The following is a 27,537-nucleotide window of genomic DNA, read 5'->3' on the forward strand; positions in this document are numbered from 1 at the left end:
GAAGCAATATCACTAAATAGAAATCGATGTTATTCAGGAAGGAGAACATTCGATGTCAAGGACACCTGAGAAGGTAAAGCCCAATACATTGGCAAAAGGTCACATTCAGTATTCCAGAATCTGGGAACTGGCAGTGTCCTGAGATGTAGGACTCCATATCTGGCCTGGGGCACCAAGGTAGAATTACTAAATGCAACAATGCAACCATGTAAAAGCAAAATTCCAAGTAGATTATTGCGCTGCTTTGAAAATATTATGAACCCCAGAAAAGCCATGTTTTAATTCTGATCTAGTCTTGTGGGGGCATCCATTTCTTTCAATCTTGATTCAATACTGTAGGGTGGAATCCTAATGGCATACCCAATTGTGGATGTGACCTTTTAATTAGATGAGGTGTGACTCCACTCATTCAAGGTGGGTCTTGAATAGTTTACTGGAATCCTTTAAAAGAGGAAACATTTTGGAGAAGGTTCAGAGCCGACAGAGAGAGCAGAGACATGTACGTTTGGAGATGTTTTTAGCCCAGCATTGCTTTATGAGACGTTAAGCAAGCCAGAATTTGGAGAAAGCCGAGGGAAGCCAAGAGATGAAAGCCAGCCCTGGATAAGCCAAGTGAGGAACTCCCACAGGAGCAGAGGCTGAAAGCAATGGAACCAGGAGCAAGGGACCTACCTGCAGGTGCCAGCAGCATGACTGCCCAGCTGACAGAGCTGTTCTAGACAGAATCAGCCTTTCTTGAGTGAAGAAACCTGTTTTTGATACCTTAATTTGGACATTTTCACAGCTTTAGAACTGTGAACTTGCAACTTTTATTGCATTTTTGGCAGCTTAACAAACTAATTCAATTTTCTAGAAAATAAAGCATCAGATTTTGAAAATCTGATACAAGCTGGCATAGGGTACAATGTAAAGGTAATACCAAATGGTCAGGTAAATGCATGATTGAATCTGTTACTGTAGTTGACGCTCAGGTTAGAATAGCATTAACAGCAAATTTAACTTCATGTTCAATGTCTTGGATTAGGGGAATGTGTTAGGAAACCATGTAAATAAAAGCAATATAGATAAAACTAGAATAAAATGTTTCCATATAAGTTAATCAATAGATAACTATAATTGTGTAACATTTAACATGTTAAGAATTCAGAACAGTCTAAGAAAACATGCAATTCTGGTGGAAACTATTAATATATAGGGAGTAAATAATGGAACTGAGTTTTAAAAATGACAAGACATCTTACTACTCAGATAAATATTTGTAATATATCACCAAGTGGTTTTAGATAAGTGAATTTACTATTGCCACAACTATATTACATTCTCCTCATTGGAGAAACTCTGGGTCTATTTCCAAATATACAGAACATATTTTCTGTTTATCTATTTATATTCAGGGTAAAATATGCAGAACTAAGCTCTATTTTAGAATGGAGAATGGTTTGCGAGGGAGCAGACTTATGATAATTATCATTGAAACTATTATTTTTCCTCTATTAGTTCCATTTTATTCTAATTTTTAAAAATTTTATTTCAGGTCCTTCCCCCAAACCGCAATTATTGAAATTCAATACCTTACAAAAGATATTTTTGCCTTGCCACAATCTTTAAAATTTATAATTATATAAGTACCTATATTTATATACCATTTTATGTGAAACATGTTTATATATTATCTATTATTTATATTTATACAAATTCATGTTGCTCTTAAGTGCTGTTGTGAATAGTGAGCTTTATTCTACTAATATATTTCTATTTACTAAAAAGATAGCATGACTAATTGCAAATAGTAGGATAATTAGCATTTATAATATATAGCCCTAAGATACTTAATATAAGATTTTGGCAGATTTTGTTATTAAATACTAGCTATTAACTATGTATAAAATATTCATAATTATGCAACATACTTAACTGCAGATTCAATTAATTTTGGCCTCAGTATTGTGTCAATATTTAAGAAATTTTCCCTCTTAACAACTGTGATTTATGACAAATAAATTGCAGCTTTTTTGTTATGCTCAATTTTAGGAGTTTTATTTAAAAATTGAGATCACTGAAAAATATTGCAAGTAAATCAAGTACATAGCATAAAATAAAATTTATATTATATACAAAACAAATCTTATACCACAGAATTTTGTGTATGTAAGTATATACCACAGTATATGTGTTCCTATTTTTTATTTTCAAATAGCCCTAGCTCTGGATCCTTCCAATGTAGAAATTTTCCTCCTTCTTTGTTCCAAAGAATTATCTGATTTTTCTTTTACTAGAAATGGGAAAATGAATTCTAAGGACTCTAGATGTGTAGCAACCCTAAGAATATCAACTTGAACAATAATTATATACACACTTTGTGTCTAGTCTATAAATGGTACCTGCTACCATTCATATTTGAATGCCTCTATCATAAAATAGTAGTAATTGCTAAAATGTATTTAATGCTTACTACATCTTAGTACTGCTATTGCCTCATTTCCTCATGATGACATCGTGAGGAAGTTATAATCCTCATTTATACATACAGGCGTATAGAATAGGTAGTTTGCATATAAAGGAAGATGTCTGGATATTGGTCAGAAGCAAATATAAGGGCTTAATTATCCAGAACAAAAATGGAGTATGATAAATTAGAAACCAGCAAAAAATGTTACATAGTTGTGTTATTACATTTACTGCTTCTTAACTTTAACATAGGGCTTCGTACCAATTTTGGGTAAGGCAGAGGGTAGCTATTTTATTAGACCCTCTTATTTCCTTCCCAAATAGATTATATTCATAAACAGAAGTCAGAAGCCAGGATTTGAATTCCAATCCCACTTGTTTCTAATGTTGTTACTTTAGGCAAGTACTTATTCTCTTTGGGGCCTTACTGTCCAATAAAAATAATAAATTTCAATGAGTTGTCATAAAAATCAAGAGATAATAAATTAAAATGTACAAAAATTTGACCTAAATGGTTTTCTATAATAAGGTTTATTATTTCCTCTTCTCTAGTCCTCAGTGCCTTACATACAGCACAAATTTTGACACACTATTTTACTATCATTTATTATCTAATATGCAATAACATTGGCTTAGTTATTTGGTGTGTGTGTGTGCTTACATGTTTTCATATATATATGTGTGTGCATTACATATGTATTCATATGTGTTAAATGGTTAATTGACATAGAAGCCCTCAAGAAGTTTCATATATAATCTACTTAGAACTTGAATATAGTCTTAAAAGAGGAGCTCAATCTGGCGATTTGAAATGCACTATCAGAATGATATATCTCTATTTAGAAGATACTAAATTTAGCCAGAAGTTTATCGAAATGGTATGGACCATTTATTTCCTTTCAAACAACAGTTCATTTCATTTTCAGGTTAGAAAGATGGCAATTTGGGCATATAACTAAAAGATGAATCCTTGCTCAAGTTTTATATGACCTTTATGCCAGTTATAGGAAACTGGTAAATCTGTTCTATTTACATTTTAGAGCAAGAGCTTTGCAATCAGAATCACCTGACTTTTGAAACCAAAATCTTATTATTTCCTATCTAAACTTCTGCTAATTATTAACATCCCTGAGCCTCAGATGCCTCATATTTAATCACTACATTATAGTATCACTATGAAGATCCAATACAGAACTTTTATATTGGTAAATGCAGGCATATAGTGGATCCTCCAGGAACACTATTTAATTTAAAGCAAACACTACTTCTGCACTTTAGTGCAAATGCTATTTCTGTTCAGAGTAAAGTTCACCGTTGTCAAAGAATCTTTTGATGCCCTATCTGTACAAATGTGACAACTGAGTAAGAAAGCAATTATGTAAGTACAACTTTTGCTGAAAGCTAAAAGTAGGTAATTGCTTAGTTTAATGGGCTGGATGAGATTAGTTGAATGAAAGAACCAAAATCATTGCTAGTTTTAATATAAAATTGTTGTTCATTTCATGACACTGGTATTTCAGTAATTATCTTTACAATATAAAGATGATGGAAAAAAGTATAACCTATGTGGTTTTGATATGCAAAGGCCTAAGAAATGGTCAAGGATCTATTCTGATGCTCCAATTTCCTAGATATGCTTTGCCAGTACTACTTAAACCTACATTAATAAATCAAAAGAACATTTCATACAAAATGAAATGAAGAGTTTTAGGGTGAATTTGCCTAAGGGATATTAGGAATTCTCTTGCTTTATTATTCAGAGAGGAAATATTATGTTGATCTTTCATTTGCCTTTCTAAAAGAATTCATAAATATTTTATTCACTGATCTTCAGAACACCCTGTGACCAAATTGAACCAGGAAGGAAAAGTAAAGTTATTAAAGAGACACAGATGTTGAAGTTTTACCCAATCAATCCTTCATGAAAAATCTCTGATTTATTATTATTCATTAATTAATTCTCCAAATATTTATTGACCATTTAATATATGCAATATGTTCATGCAGAAGATGAGGAAATAGATAAACAGATAGATATAGATAAATAGATAGATAGATAGACAGATAGATAGATGGATAGTCTTCACCCAAAGAATTATCAGTGTAATAAGGAAAGCGTTAAATAAATTGAAAAAAATATGCTGATATATAATGAGAGATGTGTGTAGAAAACAGTAAGTTTAAATGGCAGTTTAGTCGCTCTTTGTTTAGTTTGTAAATTATAACTTCAAGTAAAATGACAACTTATGAATGCTACGTACCCAGAATAACAGGAATGAAAGTTTCTCCTCTCTTGGTATTTCTGCAGTGAACATGGTTAAAAATGTACCTTCCTTTGATAAGTCCAAGGAGCTCAGAGATTTGATTGAGTTGACCCAGCTGGGGGAGGGGATCACAGTCTCCACAGCAGGATGCCCAACTCAGATGTGCCCTATTCAAGCTGGAGAATTCCAGGTTTGAGACACTCCAGAAAGAGCTACCATAGTCTTCCTACTTTTTTGCTAGGAAAACAACAACAACAAAAACCATGGCAGTCAAACTGTTTCCTCTATAAGCCGTCCTTTTGTTGACTGGTGTTGGGGGCAATTTTTGCCACTTGTCTCTCTCTAAGTAAGGTCTGATCATAGACCAATATAACCAGTGCTCAGTTTCACTCTAAAACTGGCCTGGACTCCCATTGTCTCAGCTTTTTGTTAGCCCTTTAGCTTACACGTAGAAACTTGCATCTGTGTGCCTGCCTATAGTGCCAGTGTGGTTGACTCAGGGGTCCCACGTCAGTCACAGGTTGTTCCCACATGCAGGCCTTCCTGAAGACTCCCAAAGCCTAGTCCAAACTGTGTCCTTTCTAGGACACAGGCTAGGGACTGTTTTTTCCCACCTGCCCTCACTTGAGCAGCTTCAGTCCCTCAGAGATATTGAGTTGAGATTTTGATTGTTTCTCTCCTGAGAGTTTCCTTGATGATCCTGCAAATTTACCCACTTCCTTTCCAGCAAATTTCAAGGCCCTGGTGCTGAGTGGGGTAAAGAGCAGTCTGTAAAACCAAATGTATGGTTGCAATGACTACCAGAGAAATGGTGCAGAGTTGACCGTTACATACTTAAATAGAAACAGGTCACTCAAAGGATTGGCCCAGAACAAGAAAATCTCTGCCAAGAAAATTTGATGTTTCTATCTTTCAACATAGAAATAAAGTACTATTACTAATAACAATAGTAATTACTATTATTTTTATTATTTTAGCATCATTAGATATCAGGCACATCTGCTGATTTTTATAAGGGTTCAATAGATATGATTGGAAAAGGAATTTTGATGGAAGTAGTACTTAAGCTGGATCTTAAATGTGAATTTAAGCATAAAACAGCATTTTGATAAGAGTAAATAGGGGCACTAAAGCCATACTAGAAGAGGAGAATGGAATGCCATTGAACGTTTTAGAAAAGAAGACTGCAGTGAATGTAATATTTACTATTAACTATATATGCACTATTTGCTAACCATTATGGCATTTGTGGTAGTTATCAAAACTATGTGCTTGGCTTATACTCTCTAATTCTCACAAAAATGCTATAAGGATTGCACTATTTCTCATTTTACAGATGATTTTAACTGATACACAAATATGTTTAATATTTTGTCCAAGGACATTTGACTAGGAAGATAGAGGCTAAGTTTTACATCTAGGTTTTTCGAACTTGATGGCTTGTGCTCTACTGGCTCTGACCTGCTCCCGAGAAGGTTCATCTGACAACTACATCCACGTGCGTCAGATGCACTAGCAGAGGGAGGCAGGAAGCTGCAATTCAGGCCTACATTAATAATGACTAGTGGTAGAGCAGAGGGGCTCAAAGGAATGATTGAGCAGGATGGGCCTTTTGAGATAAGAAAGTAGAACTAGGAGACAAAAGAGGTCTTTGAGCTTTCCAGTTTAAGACTTTAGTGCTTTTAACAGAAATATGGCTGTCTGGAGGAAGTGGTGGCCTGGGAAGGCTATGGTGTCAACTGCAGATATGCAGAATTTGAGATGATGGCGACACCTAAAGGAAGAGGACTCACAAGGACTTGGAGAATTGTTTCTTATTGCGGTAATGCCTTATTGTTATTTTTTTTTTTTCAGAAACGGGAAAACATTTCAAACTCTGTGGGTGCATGTGTACTCCCCTTCATAGAAAAGGACTAGATGGCATGTTTGGCTACCTAGACTAAGCAACCCTGAAAGAGAGGGAGTTTAAGAAGTGTTGAATGGCAATTAAAGAATTACTGAATCTTTAAGTGCCTTTGTTTCTTAGTAGACATGCCAGGGCAGCCTGAGGCGCCACACTGAATGTGTCTCAGTTCTTGGAAATATGCCTTGGAAGAAGAGCTGTTAATTTGAATCCTGAGCCTGACTTCCATGCAAAATATTATTCTCACTAAAGGTTGCCTTTAAAATCAACATTTCAGATACCATTCTAAGTCTTTAGGTATTTATTCCTCTCCCCAAATCCTTTGCTTTATCAAAGGATAATGAGAAATGAATGTGGTAAATTAATGATTGTGAAATATCTTTAGAATATGAACTGCTCTAGTCCCTAAGGCAGGTGCTATAAATTTAACCGCAAAATCTTGCATAGTTTTCTAAATTTGAGGGCCTGCTAGACTAAAATTTCATTTTCAGTAAAATTTTAATCAATATCACAGTAAGGTAAACACAGATGTTATCCATTTACTCAATTTTTTTTTGGGGGGGGGGGTACGTGGTCCGAGAATCAAACCTGGATCTCCTGCATGGAAGGCGGGCATTCTACTACTGAATCACCCTTGCACCCTTTCCATTTACTCACTTTTAAAAGCAACATAAATATTTTTGAATATTTAGAATTATTTATTTTGTACTATACAGATGATACATTTTGTTGAAAAATGCATAAAGTACAAAAGTACACTAAATAAAATTAAAATTATCCAGCAACACAGCAAGCAAACAGAATGACAATGATGTTTTTAGAGATGAGTGAATACTCAACCCTTCTTGCCTTAACTGATTCACTAGATTGATCAATGCTTTCCATCCCCTAGTTAAAATACAAGGATTGATACCCAGAGTACCCTGAAAATTTACTGCTAGTAGGGTACTCTAGCATGTTCTGCATTTTACCCCACAGTTAAATATTGTTAAAAAAGTGTCAGTAGTGTTTCTTTCAAAACTAGTTTATGTTTTTGTACTTTCATTAAATTGTTGTTTTGTATTTATTAAATTATTCAATTAAATATTATACAAACTAATAAGATACAAGAGCAAATCAAAACAAAAATTCCATAAAAACAAAGATGATTACATTGGAAAAACCTGATAAAGGCAAATTGTTTAAAATACTTTTATGAACATGTGAGCAGAACAACTTTGAAAGGTAGATTCTGCATATGTATTATTTTGCTAGTGTCAATTTATTCTTACTTCTTTTAAAAAAACTGAAGCAGGAAATTGGGGATAATCCATTTTGCATGGTGCTTATGCAAAATGAGAGGAATTTCAATCAGCAGATGCATGAAGTCTTTGATCTATATTAATATATTTAGGGATAAATTTACAATTAAATGGTTTACATTAAAATAAAAATTTTAAGCTATATATGCTTTAATCTACCATCTTAATTAATCAAATATTATTAGTCTTGAATGCGTTGGAAAAGAGGTTGTCCATGTATTTATTAATTTTTTCTGTCCCCTTGTAAAATAAGACCTTATTTTGTACATAAAGTTAAAATAATATTTATTTAAAATCTTCTATGTGTCAGACACAATTTGGCATGAGCATACAGTGATGAGCAAGATACAGTCCCTGTCCTCCTGGAGTTTACCTTCTCTTTGGTAAATAGAATAGATTAATGAAAGAAAACAAATTAATGTTAAAGTATAGAGAGTGACTAGGGGTGGGAGGAGAGATATTTGAACAGGTCTAAATGATAAGAAATAGCCATAGAAAGATTTATCAGAAGAGTTATCCTAAGAAGAAGGAATAGAAAAGGCCAACTCTGTGGTGGAAACAAATAAGGTATATCTGAGGGAGAAAAAGTGGGTTATCAATGTGCTGGGTTATTTTGAGTAACAGGAAAAATGCTGGAAGATCAAAGATGTAGTCATCAATGACATACCATTTAGTTCTCCAGTGGCCATGTAAGTTTGTGTTTTGTTTGAATTGCAATGGGAGCCCTGCAGTATCTTAAGCAGGGAAGGGATTAGAATGTAGGGATAGAGAAAAGAGTTAATTATTTCAACAATGCTGGCATTAGATGATTGTGACTTGGATTTACGTTTTAACAGTGGATCTGTTATAGAGTGATAGAGTTGGAGGTATATTTTGGAGTGATGTTAACAGAATTCATTATGAGTTAAATTTAGAGGCAGTAGAGAAAAGAATTAAGGAGAATGTAGCAGTGGTTATAAGTGCCTTGCCCATATCTCTCAGCTTTTTCAATTCAGGGTGCTCCAGAAGATGTGCAACTGATATTTCTGCTTACATCTATAGCATACTGGCAGTCTTGGAAAGTTAACCCAACATATGCTCATACCCCAAAGAAGCCCTTAATCAGTAAGGGAGTTTTACAGTGAGATGATTCTGAGATGTTCATTTTACATCATTTCTAAAAGTTTCCCTGTGTAATCAAGTTTCAATTACATACTATGGTAGTCCAGTGTAATAATGCACAATTTCTAGGTGCTTTTCCTTCTGTATCTTCATTTCCTTGCTGGTGTTCCTTACAACACACAGATAGATAAACTTTGTCACAGGGTTTACTTCTGTGAGAACCTACAGTGAAACAAATGGCTGCTAAGTTTTTAAAGTCTAATAAAGCAGATGGAAATGGGGCCACATATTGAAAAGATGGAAAAATATTGAATAAGCTGATTCGGGGATGAAAAAAGAAAGGAGAGTAACCTTTTGACACATTATGTTTGAGTTGACAATTATTAGACATTCAAGTGGACATATTTTGTCTTGTTCATTACTGTATTCTTTATGTCTGGTATATAATAGGCTCTCGATCAATATTTGATGAATCAAAGAATGAATGATTTAGGGAATGAATGATTTTGAAATGGCAGATGTTTTATGAGTTTGACTGTTGTTTAGATTTCATCAAATAAATTTTATCAGCATGTTGATGATATTTAAAGCCAAGGGACTAGATGAGATCATCTAGGAAGACAGAAGTAATAGAGAAAAAAAGAGTGCCAAGGTTTGACCTTAAAGTGTCCATCAACAGATGAATGGATAAATAAGATGCAGCATTTTGGAATATTAATCAACTGTCAAAAGAAATGAAGTTCTGATATATGTAAAACATGGATGAAACTTGAGACTTCATGTTGAGTGAAATAAGCCAGATAGGAAAGGACAAATTTTGTATGTTGTCACATATATGAAATAATTAGAATATGCATATTCATATGAGTCAGAAACTAGAATACTGGTTACCAGGAGGTGGGTGGGATAGGGAGTGGTGAGTTCATGCTTAATTAGTAGAAATTTCTGTTTGGGGTGGGTTAAAGAAAAGTTTTGGTAATGAATGGTGGCAATGGCATTATGAATATAATTAAATCACTAAATTGTATATCTGAAAGTGGATAAATGGACAATTTAAGGGGTATGTATGTCACCAGAAAAAATTAAAATAAAAAGCATACGACTGTTTAAAAAAAAAAAAAAGTGAAGGAGAAAGAGGAGTCAGCAAAAGTTATTGAAAAGAGCTGTGCAGTAAGGCAGAAGTAAAACTAAAATCTGAATTCATGGAAGCCTAAATAAGCCTAGTATTTTGAAAAGGGTGAAGTGGTCAGTTATGTCAAATCATGCTACCAACACTGGTCATGTTTGGCAAGATTAGTTTGGCAATAAGAAGTCATCATGACCCTGATTGAATTATTTTGTGGAGTGGCAAAGACAAGAACTAAATTGTAGTTTACTTAGGAAATGTGAAGTTAAAAAGTAGAGACATCAAGTCAAATCAGTTGTTTTGAGGGGTTTACAAGTTAGAATTTTAGAGAAATGGAATAGGCTTGACAAAAGAGCATGAAATCAGGGGAAATTTGTTTGTGGATTTCTTTTTTTTTATACTATTATGGCATGATTGTGTGCCAGTGTGAATATTCTGGTAGTGAAGAAAAAAATCAATGATGCAGGAAAGAGTATGGACAATTGCAAAACCAAGATCCAGGGAAGGGTCCTGTGGAGGGAATTGGTGTCGGATAAGAGTAGGGCCATTGTTTTCCCACTGTAGAAGAAGAGAAGGCAGTGAGTGGGAATTCAGGTGCATGTAAATTGATGGATTTGGGCTGGGCAGATTAAACTTTTCTTGCCAGATTTCATATAAAGTGAGTATATCAGTAGAAATGGAGTTGGGTGATAGAAATGGATGGGGAATAGGGATGAAACTATCTTCTTGGAAAGTAGGAAAATGGGTGTTCCAGGGAATATAGAAGATCACCTGCCTACATGGAAGGCCTACTTGGGTTTTTTGGACATAAATGTCAAGTAAGACTGTGCTACTCATGGAAGGATGGTGACTCAGAAAATATTTGAACTTTAACAGTTTAATTTCACTACGTGACTATGATGGACAGAAAGAGGAAAAGAGTTATGGGCATTTATAAGCAAATAGTCAAAATAACAGACCAGAGAATTAGGTAGGAAGTGAAGGGAATGTGTGAAGAGGAAGCAGGTGAGGGACAGTGAAGACTGGATTGGAGGTCCCTAATAGTCTAAAATGAAGTAGGGTCACTGAAGTCATTGAGCTGGGAGGATAGGAGACCATAATGAGAGTAGAATGCTTGGAAAATAATTGCTGGGTCAAAATATAGATACAATTAAAATTTTAATAGATGATTCTAAATTGCCCTCCAGAACTGCTGTACTAAATTTACACTCTTTCCAAAAGTGCATCATGCTAGTTTTCACTATGTATTTTTAAACCATTAAAATTATTAGAAAATTATTTTTTTACTTGTTTAATGATTTGTTTAGTGTTTCATCTTTTCATTTTTTGTATGCTAGCCTCTTTCTCTACCTTACCTACCCTCTAAAATAAATGTAAAGAGGAAAGTAAGGAAGAAAAGAGGTTATATTATTAGAATAAATTGTCTAATTTCAAAAGAGAAACCCCTTGATACTTTATCATACAAGATAGCTACTCAACAACTCAAGGATTTCAAGAGTTTTACTATAACTAAACCAAGGAATATTGAGTTCTCTCATCTTCATTTTTTTGTTTTGCTTGTTTGTTGTTGTTTTTTCATGGGCAAGCACTGGGGATCGACCCTGGGTCTCTAGCATGGCAGGCGAAAATTCTGTAGCTGAACCAATGTCGCACTGCCCTCATCTTCATTTTTGAATCATAACAGTTCTGTCATCATCCAAAATTGATATTAATTATAAACTGACCTTTGTTTTCATATGTGCATGAAGGTAGAATATGAATTTTCACAGAGTTCTGTTCCCTTCCAAGCATCTAATTGTAATTTGGATTACTTTTCATCTAACTTGGTTCTTAATTTGGGAGCAGGATCTTGACATCAAAGAATATCACATAGCCCAAAGTATTTTGAATTCTCTTGAGAAGTGTAGCCTTTACTAGCTTTGTTAGTAAATTGATTCTAGTGCATGTACCTCAATTCAGATTTGTTAGTAATTTCTTATTTGCTGTAGGCTGTATTATAATTCTTTATTACTGTGAAATATATAGAGAAGTCTTTGCTAATATCAAGAACAATGGTGTATTTATTAAATGCAGGCATACTCCATTATTTATCCTCTTATCATTAGATGAAATGTAAATTTATTTGCCTTTACAACTGGGTGTTGGACTTAACTGGTCATTTATTGCTGGGACTTTTTTTTCAATGTCAGTCTCTTTTTAATAAAATCACTGCGTACTTTAGATGGGAGTAAAACAATCTTTATAGATAGTTTACATATTTCAAGTGGTAGCTAAAATGAAAGGAGACCTGAAGTTTGGTAAAATGTATTACATTCTATGTAGAATAAAACTAGTGACAGCTAATGCCGGAATTTTGTGTTTTTCTGCTACCCAAGTAAGACAGCAGTCATTTATAATTGCCATCAATTGACAAAGCTAAATGTGATAAAAATATTTTTTCATACCAATTAACTTCTTTATCTTCTTTGATACTCCTTAAATGTTAAAAATTGAATATACAGTCCTTTAAACTTCATTGTTTCTGTTTCTTTAGTGAGCTATTTAAAATAAATTCTTTAAGAAGCACAATAATAAAAAATAAATCGGCATTATTAGGAAATATACAGAGACATACAGAAATCTAATTTTATTGCTAGTGTTGCACCTAATATTTTACCTTTATCAAAATGTACCTGAGGAACACAGATGGACAGAATATTCTTCTGTGATATATATTGCCCTATAGTTGACAGCTACGAATCAGCGAGTGTGCTTCAAACTTTTATTTCTATTTTGAGTTCAAAGATGGACACCATAAGGACACCACCTAGAGAGAGATTTCTTGTACTGAAAACTGAATTTTCTTGTCTTATTTTGTAACAAATGCATTGCTCTACATATGATAGTTTAAAAAAAAGCTAAACTTTTAAAATTATATTGCATATATCAACCATAACGTGGTGAAATTAATTTTAAGTAGGTGCTTCTACCCCTCAAAAAATGTCATCACAAGATGTGCCTGTTGACATAATTATTATTTTAAAGTTGTATTTTCTCACATTGTTGTATATTTGCAAATATGTACCTAGACCATACTGACATTGATTTTTAAAAATTATAATTAAAATAGACCACATATTGTGTCTGCTGGGTCCTCCATAGAGCAAATGCCAAGATGAAATTAGATTTGCCAAAGATTTATTTATGAAGGGTGAAGGGGGAGGAAGCCAAAATAGGCAGAGAGCCTTCAGACTTGAGATGCAGGTCTAAAACTTGTGAAAGGAGAGAGGGAAGAATAGGATTGGGTAGAAAAAGCCTCAGACTGCAGGGCAAAAATTCATAGCCAGGCTGATGGGGATTCCTTAAGCTAGAGCTGCCCCTTAGAGAGTTACACATCCGTCACCAACAACCTGATTCCAGTAGGCCTGCTGAGCTCAGTTGTGCAGTGCAGGAGCAGCCCATCAGAAGAGTGGCCACGTGAAATCAGTGGTATATCCTATGGTGCAGAAACTGGAGACTGTAAATCAGCTATGCTCTCTGAAGCAGTTTACCCTGAAAAAAGATTTCAGCAGGGCATCTGCATGGCCACCACACATGCATATGTTGGACTCCATAGCAGTGTTGTTGTTGGGGATGCAGATTTTTTCTTTTAATTTCTTTAGTTGATATGCTCATCCCTAACTGAGTATATCCTATAAATGTTATTAGATGAGAGACAGATAATGGATTAGTGTAGATGCACCATGGTTTGTTGGATTAAAAATCAAAACTAAATGAATAAAATCTCAGAACATATGTCCTCCTGATTATGGGACGGTAGGGTTAAATATATTTGCACATAAATAAAAACATGCTTTTGTTTGACACATAATGCTGTTGAGAGACTAATCCAGCACTGTATTGGGATTATTATGTATCAGTGAGCAATGTCCATCAGTGTTCAGCAAAATAGAGAGTAAAACTTTCAAGTATTTATGGGAAAATAGTACTATCAGGGAACAAGTCTACGGATGAATAATTGAGTTAGTTGAGATAGTCATGTGACCTATACATATATATTTTAAAATAATTGTGACAGTATAATCCCACTAAAACTAAAACTCTACAGGGCAGGGAAGGAGTGAATAGGTTCCCATGCTTGCTGAGTTCTGAAAGGAGCTCAACTTTATTTTACTTAACAGTTCATAATTTAGTGTGATTCAAAAGCACTGCAAGCTCTTTAAGTATTTCCAAATGATCAAGTTAATCACTTTTAAATTAGTTATCATTGTATAGTAATGCTATTTAAAACACAATAAAAAATCATAGTAAGTGTTGCATTGCTGCCAGGGATTGTGTTGGGTACTGGTGATACATGGGGAAAACAAGTCAGGTGTTATCTCTTCCCTTGTGATTAACTGAAAATTCATTCATTCACCCCTTCAACAAAAAGAATGTGTGTGTTCCAATTACTCTTCTGGGTATGGAGAATACTGCACTAAGTAACAAAGCAGACAAAATAAATGAATGAAAAAATAAACAAGTCCCAAAGTATAACTGGCTGATGGCTGTGTAACCTCCCTTTATAATTGGAATATATTATTCTATATTTAGCACTACTGAAATCTTTATAATAGAGTATGCTGTAGTCTTACATATATAATACAATTTAAGATGCAGAATGTTTAAAGAATTACAGTTTTTAAAAGGAGAATTCCATTATTAAAAAATAAACTGAAATAAATTTTCAACATTTATTTACATTTATAACAGCTTTAAAAATGTATCTTAACCAAATGCTTTTTCTGATAATACATTTTGCTTTAAGAAATTAAAAAGTGGACTCTTCAAAAATACTTCTATTAAAACTTTGGTATGTATTCTTCCATAGTTTTTAGAGTAAATCATATACATGACACGACACACACACACATACATATATATATATGTACAAATTTAATTTTACTATAAAGAGTGTTCAGTAACTTGGATTTTTCATTTAATATCATGGGTTCCATGTCACTTTCCTTTAATATTCTTTATCCTTTAAGTTACAGTACATTGATGACTAATGTTTTGATGATCAGGTATTTGGTGATAAATATTTGGGTTGTTTCTAGCTACTTAATAAAAATTCCTATAAATAATATATTTTTACCATTATAAATCTCTGTAAATGTATTTATTACTTTCCTAGGATAAATTCTTAACAATGGATATATTTGATCAAAGTGTGCGTACATTTCAAATGTTGATATAGAAATATAGATGATTCTTCAAACCTCATATAGTAGTTTTTCACTTAAGAGATTGAGAATTCTTACTGTTTTAATACTTTGCCAAACAGAAAAGTACCAAAAGTGGTACCTAATAACTTTTTAAAAACTGTATGAAACTCATTACACAAAAAACAAAATTCTTCCACCATTTATATCATCTTTTAATTTAAACCTTTATCTACCAAGTGACCTACTTAGCAATAATTTATTTGGCTTTATAAAAGGATTTAAACAGCTGTTCTCCTGTTAGTATAGGACAAAATGGTCTGAAATTGAAGGAAAAGAATTTTCTATTATATAAATCATAGGTAGCTAAGCTCACATGTTATCTTCCCAGCAGTGTAAGTAGGCCTTGGAAGGTCTAGGTATTTAAACTTTTGGCTGCAAAAATGACTGGATTGCAGGGCTGAAGCCTTATGTTTGTGATTTCTGGCTAGCCTCTTATCTTTTAGCTTCAGGTTTTGGCACAGAGTTTAGATGGCAGAGAATCATCTACTATTTTTATGGAATAGATGGCAGAGGATTATTGTCCTTAATATTCAGTCTTGCTCTCATGGGAGTTTGCCTAGGATGCCAAAATATACAGAGTGGGCTCTGGATGTGAAAGTTTTCTAACAGTGTCAGTTCAGGGATGTTCTGGGATTGTGCTTAGGCTCTGGGGTTTATATCATGGGAACAAGAACTCCTACAAAACATTCATCAATGCCACTGCTGGAGATTGTTGGTCTTAGGTTGATTTGACCAGTGTAACATTTACTTTGTTTCAAATGCAAGAAGAATCCACTGATGATTCTTCACTGTGAAGTCTTTTCAAATGGGATGCACTGAAAATGTCATCTTTTATGATGATGAGACAGTTTCAGAGTGTGAGACAAGAATAGCGAGATGGGAGAGAAGAAGATCTGCAGTTGGAAACCCATGTTCTGGTCCTGGCTTTACTGTTTACTCACTATATACCTTTAGAGAGATCAAATGGAATTATAAAATATACCACAAACAGTGGCTGTGAGGATCAAATGAGTCAATGTGTATGCAAATATTTTGGAAATGCAGTGTTAAATATATATAAAAAGTCTTCAGATGTAGAAATTTGTCTGAAACAAGAGTGATCAGACTTTGTGACCTATAATTATTTTTTCTGTCTTTTATAAATCTTTTCTTCACATATAATTGATAGATAAAAAGCAAAAAAAGAAAAAAAAAAAAACACAACCCAAAACTCTACAATAATTAATTTCTTTGTTTGGAGCTGGCTGTAGGAAAATGAATACTATCATTGAGGGTCTCTCACAACCACTCCTGTGGCCACCCAACCTTTCAATCTTAAGGACTCCTTACCTTCCTTGTAGATTTATTCTTAACCTGGGAGGACCACGAGACTTCATTGCCATGCTAGATCATCTGACCAGGTTGGACCCTACCTAACTTCTCCTAGACTCTAATCTGATAATCAGAAATCCCGATAAAGCTATCTTTGTAGGTTACATACTTAAAGGATAAATCTGGTTGGATTCACCTCTTCTCAACCACAGCCATCTCTATATACTTTCTGGAAATTGATAGGTATTTTAACAATTGACATTTGAGAATGATTTCCATGTTGCTTCATCTCCTAATCTGAACAGTAAGCCAGAAAGGAAAGAATTGAATCAGAGCCGAGACAGGAGGAGAATTCGAAGTGAAGATTCACCCTGTTTAGGAGGACGGGAGCTCTGGCAGTTGTGAGTGACCACAGCAGAAAATGAATTTCAATAAGAATTTAAAAGTTCCTGATTATGCGCCACTTGCTACTCTTAACAAAGTCTTTGAGTCAGGTATTTCTTATAACGAAGATTGTACTGCTTTCTCTCTCTCTCCCTCTCCCTCTCTCTATATATCCCTTAGCTAGAAACTATAGTGAAACATTGGCAAACCCTAAACTTATATATTCTGGGAGTTCCATTGGTTTCTTACATGAGCTGTATATGATTTTAGTATAAAGAAATCTTTGTTTTTTTCCCTTCTGTATATTTCCTTCTGGTCACTATGCTGACACCTCCTTTACTATACTCACAGCCCTTATTCTGTTTTTTGTTTGTTTGTTTTCAGTTTAATAGATGACAACTCCAATGTAAGATATATAAGATCAGGTGTCTTGTGTCTTGTTTACCAGTGTGGAAATGAATGAACCTCAATTTCCTCATCTGAAAAATAGAATATCTGTTCATAGGATTCTTGAGCTAATTAGATGAAAAGATCTGTGTAATGTCTCAGAGTTCTATTTGGTGAGAGATTTATTATAGGAAATGGCTCACGTAACTATGGGGATTGGCGAGTCCAAAATCTATACAGCAGGCAGCAACCTGGTAACTCCAATGAAGGATTCCATTGAATTCCCCAGAAGAAGCTGGCTGGCTGAAGTAGAGAGAGAAATTCTCTTTTCTGACTGCTGAAAGCATCAGTTGTTTCTGTAAGGCCTTCAATTGATCACATGAGATTTTTCTCATTGCTGAGGGCAATCTCCTTTGCTGATTCTAGATATAATCAGCCATAGATGCAATCAACTGACTAATGATTTAAATCCATGAAATACCTTCACAGAAACAAACAGGCCAGTGCTTGCTAGACTGAAAAGCCATCACAGTGTATGAAACATTTACCACAGTGCCTAGGAAGTACTCAAGAGATACTGATTACTGAGGGAAATTAAACTTACATTATGTTTATAAAATACCTAACCAGAAAAGAAAGTTGAAGCCCCAGCGTAAAAACATTATTTTATTTTCTGTGGGAGAGGTGAGGAAATTGAGATGAAAAAGGGAAAGAATGATTTAAACAATGTGCTTAGATTCACATTGTATTTCCTAGCCTTAGAATGATGTGTAAAACTATCCTGTTTTGCTCAGAATATTTCTATTTTACTTGACTCTGGCACCCAGTTGAGGTATTTATAGAATGTTCAGGCATTCAATAACTGGACCCCTGCTGGAGTAGCTGGGTGGCCACCCTGAGAAGGCTGCTTACTCCCTTATGGGTGTTGCATTTGTAAGGATTCTTTTGAACAACAGGGATTGCCAGGGAAAAGCATGGGAGTTTTTGAGGGAAGAATACACCTAGTGGTTCTATGTTGGGTTTCTTTATTACACCCATCTATCCCAGTTAACGTTTGCTATTTTGCACATTGTCAGATTAATAGACTAATTTTTAGAAGAGAAATTATGAAGTTTTATTACTAGAATTGCAAAAAATATTAAAACATTCTTCTAGATATATGCAATGTTTTAGTGAAATTTGCTTACTGTGTGGTAAATACGTTGCCAAAGAGATAAAAATATGCCCATAAAATAATATTTAAAAATCATCCCTAGGGCAGGCCACGGTGGCTCAGCAGGCAAAGTTCTCACCTGCCATGCTGGAGACCCACATTCGATTTCCAGTGCCTGCCCATGCAAAAAAAAAAAATCATCCCCAGCTTATGTTTTGTCCATCAGTGTCCTAAATTTGGTTCTGTAATTTGAGATGTAAAAAATTCATAGCTTTAATATAAAATCTGGAGAGTAATATTCATGACCATCTGTTTATACTTGTTCTCTCTAAATATGTGGTAGTAATATTAACTATTAATAAACTATGAAATGTAGCAATTTGCATTGGAGGAGAAATTCCATTTACATAGCTTTATCCTTACTTAAGACTTTACTTCCTTGGGAAGCCAGGGATCTACATCTAAACTCTCTGAAGGAGAGCATCAGGATGAAATTTCTTCAAAGCTGTGATAAGAATTTAAATGTCAGAGAGTGTTGTTGACTTACAAGTAAGATCAAAAGAGAAAGTGTGTTATGGCAGATAAATCAGAATCAGTTAAGAATTCCCCTGTGAGGTCTGAACTCGAAGCATCATAACTAAAATCATATAATGGCATTTTCATGTCTTCTAGGCACACAAATCAACAAAAGGCCACAATATTATAAAATGAGAACTAGCAAACAGAGTTTTTTCCTCAAAAATACCAGAATATAGCATTATATTTGATGTTTACCAAAGGTGCTTATAACAGTTATTTCTGTGAATATTTTATAGCAACTGATACTAAGTTTGAATCTATTTTGCCTTCCAAATTTCTTTCAACTGGCAAAATATGAACCATAAATGATCCTCCAGATAATTCAAATTACTCCAAATGACTGAGTAAATGAGCAGCTAAGATGAAATTGTAATTCTCAGTCATGATTAGAAACATAATTGAAATTTTGAATGGAGTCTATCATGGAAAAAAGATGTATTTCGTTCCTCAACACATTAAAGTTGCCATATTTGGGCTCGTCCCTATTTGGCTGGTATCATTTACACACTCACTGTTCTTTGACCCCCAGCAGCAGTATCATGTAGAATCTCAGGCCCCACTCCAAACCTTCTGAATCAGAGTCTTCTTTTTAACAGTACTATCAGTGATCTGTGTGCCCATTTAAGTTTAAGAAGTGTTAACTTAGAACATTTCTATGCATGTTCTAAACTTTCTTTCTTGTAGATAATAAATATGAAATACCAACGTGGACCACAATAAAAATAATAATTTTGTTATATAATGTCAAATATCCATTAGTTTATCTATCTATCTATCTATCTACTTACCCTCTTGCTCTTTTATCCTTTATTCATGCAAATGTTCTTTTCTTAAGAACTTAGTAAATAGTGCTATTGCTTCTTGGTAACTATGAATGCTAATTTCCTTCAAGCAGTGTTGTTACTAGTGACCAGGTCAGTGGGGTACTCAAGAATTATATTTATCAAAGGAAATACTCAAAGTGCTCTTTATCATCTTCTAGAATGAGGTCTGGTAAGGTATATATGATTTTCAGTGAAAGCTGACAATAGATCAGTTTCTTTTCATTAAAGCTATTTCTACTCCAGCAACTTCTCAGTCTAAGTCTGCATCACAAGCATTTCTTGATAGCCTTGGCACTCCTGTTTAAACTCTCTTTGATAATTAAGAACATTTAAAAATTTTTTTCTAGTAATGACTGTGATTAGAAATAAGGAAATATGTGGCAGAGAAAACTAAACTTGCTAATCCTTAAATTTTTAAATCTCTCCCTTTCCTGAAGCAAAGAAAATAATCTAGCTGCCTCTCATCTCTCCATCCTCTGTTTTCTAAAAAGTGAAAATGGGATAAGGGTGAAGTATATAGTATTCCAAAAATCTTAAGCTTAACTTAAGGAATGTTCTATTTCCTTTATGTTAGATTAAACTTGGGAATCTTTTTTTTAAATTTAAATAGTCTAATAACATTCACTGCTTTCAAAATAAGCTTTCTTCTTGGTTAAATGAACATAACCCCTATTTTATTATATAGGAGCACAAATAAATAAATAATTTTACTTGAGAGTAGCATATTAATTACTTATCCATGGGTTTTATACAGAATGGAGATAGGTTGCCTGGAGTCCTCCAGAGCTACAGAATGGAGATACGTTGCCTGGAGTCCTCCTCCAGAGCTGATAAATCACTTTAACATTGTCTGTTTACTGTATAGGATTCACTCAACCACTGGAAAGGTATTTTTTTTTCTTTTTTAATATGAGAAGAATAAAACAGAACAAACCTCTTGTGCCAGTTTGAAATAATTATCTACCCCCAAAAAGCCATGTTTAATCCTGATCCAATCTTGTAGGGACAACGTTTCTTTTAATCCTGATTCAGAATTGTACAGCTGAAATTTTGGATTAGGTTATCTCCATGGAGATGTGGCACACCCAATTGTGGATGTGACTTATTGGAGACAGGCCCCAGCAGACATTGCCATGTGCCTTCCCACGAGTTGCAAAGCAAGCCAGAACCCAGAGTTGTGCTCTTGAAATGGCTGAGTGAAGGCCCACAGGTGCTTAGAGAGGAAACTTCTGGCATCAGAAGCTGGAAGCAATGGAACCAGGAACAAGGACCAGCAGAAGTCAGTCATGTGTCTTTCCAGCTGATAGAGGTTCTGGACAGCACCAGCCTTTCTTAAGTGAAGGTAACCTCTTGTTGGTGCCTTAATTTGTAGATTTTCATAGCCTTAGAATTGTAAACTTGTAACTTATTAAATTCCCTTTTTAAAAGCTGTTGCATTTCTGGTATATTGCATTTTGGCAGCTTACCAAACTAATACATCTCTGAAATTAAAATGCAATTAATTAATTAATTAATTAATTAAAACATTTTTTTTGAGAACTATTGGAAACAGTTTCCTCAGGACTTCTGTGGTCTTTTTTGATAGTTTATTAGTGACCAGGGACAACTAGTTATGCGTTTCGATGCCTAGACTGCCTGCTTCTTATATATTGAAGTGCTTTCCCTCAAATTTCTTTCTTTAAGAAGACTGTTTAGATTAGATCTTTGAGCTTTAAAAATCATCTTCAGTGTTTTGTCCTGGAGATATTCTTTGAGAAAAATTACCAGTTTGATATGAACTTTTGAAGTGTTGTCTCCTAAATTATCTCTTGGCATTTTTTTCCTTGGAGGCTCACTTGAAAGATGATGCACAAAAGTGCTCATTTGTTGTTGTTACAGCATCTGTTCTCAAGCTTAAGATTTATCATATACAGTGTCTAATTTCAGTGTTAACATTTCACTTCTTAATTCCTTCCACTTTGTCATAGGTCCTGTATTTTGTTGCTGTTTTATTTCTTTTTATCTTTAATGTGGCTCACCTCTGCACTTAGCATTCTTCAAAGTATTTATTTCATTTGGAATTTTGAGTTCAGAGGAATTGATTTTAAAATAATGTATGTTATTGGGGATGCAAGGGTAGTTCAGTGGTAGAATTTTCGCCTGCCATGCCGGAGACCCGGGTTTGATTCTCGGTCCATGCACTTTCCAAAAACAAACAAACAAACAAAACCAACAAACAAATTGGAAAAAAGCTAACACAATTCAACAAGTGATGCTGCAATAATGGATACTCACATGGAAAAAATAATGAAATGTGACCCCATCATACAGCATACAAAAAAATAAATAAATAATGTATGGTATAAAGCAATTAAAAGCAAATGTTATGAAATTAACCACCTTAAATATTTTGAAGTATTTCTCCAAGTGTGTAAAGCAATTTCAAAGTAAGCTAATGAATAAATATTGAAATGTGCAAAATATGTGACTCCAATTTTAATATTAAGAGTAAATTTGAATGGCTTTGTTGCTGACTATAATATTATCTTATAAAAAATAAAACTTTACATTCACTCACAGGGTGAAGTGAATCATCTAAAATGAATTGAGACAAAAATCAAAATCTAGGTTTTTCATGAAATGTATTTTAAGTGGAATTTAGGAATTTTCATAAAGAATCTATCTCAATTTCTGTTGACTTCAAAAACTCCAAAAAACATTTCATATTTGCTAACCTCTTTGTTAGGCATAAAATAAATGAAGATTAAATAATATAATGTATTCCCAGGTTCCAGGGACGAGTGGTTAACTAATCCTATAAAAAATTAAATGTCATTCAGGTGCTAAATACTGATCCAAGTAGAGCTCACGATAAGGAGAAGAGATTGTTGCCTGGTCTGAAAGAAACTCTCAGAGGGTTATGTGAGGCTTGAGCTGAGACTCAGAGGATGAACAGTTCACTGCAGATGATAGGGAAGGCAGGGGTGATGGGGAGTGTCCCAGACAGGTGAACTGACCTATCCAAAGTTATGGAGACAGAGAGCAGTACAGAATATTTAGGAAACTGCCAGGAGTTTAGTCTATTTTACCTCCAGGGATTTAACGATCAGAACAGCATCTTGAACGATGCCAAGAATGACATAGAATCCCAACACTGCCCGTAAAATTTTAAGATCTGTGAGAGTTTTTTGGTAAACTTCGTTCATCTCCTGATATGAAAGAAATTATTTCTAAAGTAGCTGCCAAAGCAGCACACTAAGAAGTAGAGCAGGGAAAAAGGAATAAAGCTGGGGAAAAAAAAAAACAAAAAAACAACTAACTAGTGAGATTCAATAATGAATGTATAAGAACCATGGACAGAGGCCCTGATAATTTGATTCTTATCCAGCTCAGTTTATAAACCACCTTTTCATTTTTAATGCAAGTTATCCTTGACTCTGTGTTTCTTAAATAGGGAATATTTAGACCTGCATAAGTGTGTGTTCAAAGAAAGATGTTTTGTTTGAAAGATAAAAATAGATTTTTGGAAGTGCTCAAAGAAGGCATGGAATCCAATCATTCTGGCTCACAGCCCCTCATCCTCTATCCTCCCCCTGGTACCTCTCTCACCTCCCCAACTCCTCCTCTTCCCCAAGTCTGACATTTTAGCTTTCTACTTTTTCTACCATCCTAGACATCTTTGGAAAATCTGCAGCTTCATGGAGCACAGTTTGAAAATTCTTTCCTAGATTACTTCTAATGTTCTTTTAGGTCTTATTTTTCATACATGAATGATGTAAATACATTAACTAGTCAATTAATTAGTCAAGATTATAGGGGAGAAGAGGAATAGAGGAAAGGGGTAGTATTTTGGTAGTGTAGAAATAAATGCAGACTAATTCAATGAGACGTTTCTCTTAAGCAGAGGCATGGCCTAATGAAGAAGAAAGATATGCTGTTATGGGAGAAGGCAACAGTAGGAAAGTTTCTAGAAATCCTGATTGTCTCACTGATTGGAAAAATTATTAAGATATATACAAACCTGGAACTAAAATCATAATTGTAGTTTCTATATATTGGTTCCTTATTATGTGGCAGACACTTGAGGTATTTTTTGTCTTATTTAAATTTTCAACTACCTTATTAGGCTATATTCTTCCTAGTTGTAAAGACATTAGGGAGTGGAAAGGGGGTTAAAGAATGGTTTCTTATTGACTCTAAAATGAGTCAATAATTCTTTACTTTTGTATTTTGCTTCTCTACATATTGACTTTAGTCTCACAAGCTTATGAACGGTTTAAGGTGGGCACTGCCATTCCCATTTTGTAGTTTAAAAAAGTGAGACTGCCAATGATTATATTAATTGCTCAATATGAGGACATGTGGCTCCTTTTCCAGTGCCTTTTCCTCTCCATACTTCCTCTTTAATCTCCACAGGAATTATTTTTCTCTTCCTCCCAGCCTTTAAAAACTTGTTGATTGCTCTCTAATTATAAATACTTGAAGAAAAGTGTGTAAATGGCTATGCAAATGATCTTTTCCTCTTAGCAAATTAGCACTTTACTTCCATCTAATTAAGTAGCTTTGTGGAGGAAATGGATTTCTGAAAGAATAATGGGAAGTGTTTGGATTTTTACTGGGGGTGTTTCTGGTTTAGCAAACCTTGTGAATGAAGTATAGAAAAAGGCGTCTTGAGTGGGAGCAAACAATGAAAAGAAGTGTCTAGTGGAGCAGAGAGAAAAGGGAGGGGGTTGAGATGAGACAATTTAAGTGTAATGGCTGAAAAATATTCAAGGGAAAGGAAATTGCCTTTTGTTTTTCATTCTTAACCTATAAATGATACTTTTTAAACATAAAATAAAATTTTAGTAATAGTAAGGATGTTCTACTTCTGCTCTTCCTTTTTAGTGTTAGCAGTGTGATATTCATTGGAAAAGGATATATTGGAGCTTAAATTACTTATTTGGTTAAGGATTTTAGAATTTACAAGGTATACTTTTAATTTGGAAGAAATTGATTCCTTGAATATATTCCAAGAATTTTACTTAGAGAAGTATAACTTATTGCAATGATAATTAATGAAATAAATCTTTGTCACACATATGTTTAGTGGGGTTAGGAACAAGGAGTGCATAATGTATTAGCTTCCTTCTTTGATGGTATTTAAGCAGTCACCTGAATTTTGCTATTATCTTTAATATTTGATTCTGCAAAGACATTCTGTACATATGTATTGAACATTTAATTCATGAAACAAGTAGTAGCAAGTTACATTGAAATTAAGGCAACCAATATTCACAAGGAAGATTATTTGGAATAATAAATATACTAAATCCATAACAATTCTTTAAAATTGTAAGATTTCATGTATTTAACATGTTTATGCATATGAAGTTAATGCTGTATGTATTTTGTATATATGTCTTGTGTTAGTCAGAGTTCTCTAAAGAAACAGAACCAACAGGAGAGATCTGTAAATATGAGATTTATAAAGGTGTCTCATGCATCCGTGGGAATGGAAAAGTACAAAATCCATAAGGCAGGTTCTGAAGTTGGTAGCTCTGATGAAGGGTCCGAAAGAGCTCCTCAGCAGTGAGAGTCTCTCTTCTTCCTTAAATGCCTTCAACTGATTGGATTATCTCATGTGGGAGATATGCCTTAGTTGATGACAGATGTAGTCAACCACAGATGCAATCATCTGACTGATGACTTAATATCCCAGCCTTCCAGTTTATCAAGCAGCACAAAATGTCCTTTCAGCAATGGTCAGGCCAGTGGTTGCCTGACCATACAACTGGGCATAATCATTTGGCCAAACTGACACCAGAACCTAACCATCACATATGTATTTTGGGAAAACCTTTAGTGTTTGTAAGTTCATAGCTGGTTCCATAAATCTTATAATGTCACAGTATTTCATAATAATGACAACATTTAGCAAGTAAAATATTTTCCCCACCTGCCCATATTGCTTTACAGGTAATGCCATTTTCTCAAATTATGTTTGGGTTTGCCATGCTTGGTTTTGTATTTTATTATTAAAATAAAAGAAAAATTGTTACACTTATCCTAGAAAGGCTTCACTCAGCTATTGGCAAATAACATCTACTCTAAGTGGCTCTTAAGGAAAATAAAGAGAAATGTTTGCTATTTTCCTAGGAGATTAAAGTATATTGGGGAAAGAAGAATATTTATATCACCAAACAATTAGGAAATAATTCACTACCATATACTATTTGGCACATAATTATGATAGAAATTAATAGGGCTGTTTTATTATAAACATTTCTATGGAAACTAGTAACAACACAAGGAAAGGAAAAGTCAGTACTTAATTTGAATCAAAAATTTTTAACTGTTCCTAAATATTGATATTCCAAGAACAATTGAAAATATGACATTTCAAATTTGCTCCCCAAAACAAGGTGTTTTTGGAGAAGGATAAAGAATTTTGTGCTGGTTTGAGACCACTATGTACCCCAGAAAAGCCAATCTTCTCAGGGCAGATCTATTATTGGGTGGGATCTTTTAATTAGATTATTCCCATGGAGATGTGACCCCACCCATTAAGGTGGTCTTAATCTTTTTGTTGGATTCCTCCATGAAGAAAATAAAAGGTGGAAAATGTAGAGAGAGCTCAGAGTTGAGACAGAAAGCAGAGAGACATGGACGTTTGGAGATGCTAAGCTAAGAGATGAAACCCAGAATTTCCATGGAGAAGCTAAGTGCAGACCTACAGACACTTTTAGAGAGAAAACCACTGGAATCAGAGCTGTTTGATACCTGAAGCCAGGAGAGAAGGACAGCAAATATCGCCATGTGCTTCCCATGGGCCTTTCTTCAGAGCCAAGGTATCTTTCTCTAAATGCCTTAGTTTGAACATTTTTATGGCCTTAGAACTGTAAACTTGTGACTTGATCAATCCCCTCTGTAAAAGCCAATCCATTTCTGATATATTGCATTCTGGCAGCTTTAGCAAACTAAAACAGATTATACATTTCATATCCTCACACCATCATAGCTGTTATTGTGCTAAGTGCTCATGAGAGCATGCTGCCAATATGCTATCCCCTTTTTTATAATGGAAGAGAGTCTTCAAGATTGTCCAATTCACCACTTTTGTTTCTTAGATGAAGAAACTCAGACACAGAGAGGTAGTTTGCTTTCGTCCTATAGCAATGCTTCTTAGAATTTTGATTTGATGCAAAGTCTGTCACATAATCCTCAACCAAGAAAGGTTTTTTTTTTTTTTTGAATCTTGCCATGCTGTCTTCATGTCTGAATAAAGTCAGCACTTTTATATAATTTATCCAGTAAGGCAATCAAACCTCTAAAGAAAATACAAACAGATGAAAGTTTCTACAAATATTGAAGGTAAGAAATATGAGTATAATGTTCTATAAAGCATGTATTTCCTTTGGTATTTCAATCCCCTTTCCCTCAAGTTCACATTTTCTTGCTGTAGTTCCTATGAAGAGCATATATGATATATACTTATGTGAATATATTTTGAAGATGCCATATAAATGTGTTTTCTGAAATGTGCAACATA

The 27,537-nt window shown here is 34.2% G+C and overlaps 1 protein-coding gene and 1 pseudogene across 18 annotated transcripts in view; both read left to right on the forward strand.

Moving 5' to 3' along the window:
- GRIK2 (glutamate ionotropic receptor kainate type subunit 2) overlaps positions 1-27,537 on the forward strand; it is a 1,225,242-nt gene that overhangs the window by 843,504 nt on the left and 354,201 nt on the right. The gene's annotated exons all lie outside the window — the stretch shown is intronic.
- LOC143682423 (uncharacterized) overlaps positions 4,762-27,537 on the forward strand; it is an 89,074-nt pseudogene continuing 66,298 nt past the window's right edge.

This window comes from Tamandua tetradactyla, chromosome 5 (genome assembly GCF_023851605.1).
Source record: "Tamandua tetradactyla isolate mTamTet1 chromosome 5, mTamTet1.pri, whole genome shotgun sequence".
Classification (NCBI taxonomy): Eukaryota; Metazoa; Chordata; class Mammalia; order Pilosa; family Myrmecophagidae; genus Tamandua; species Tamandua tetradactyla.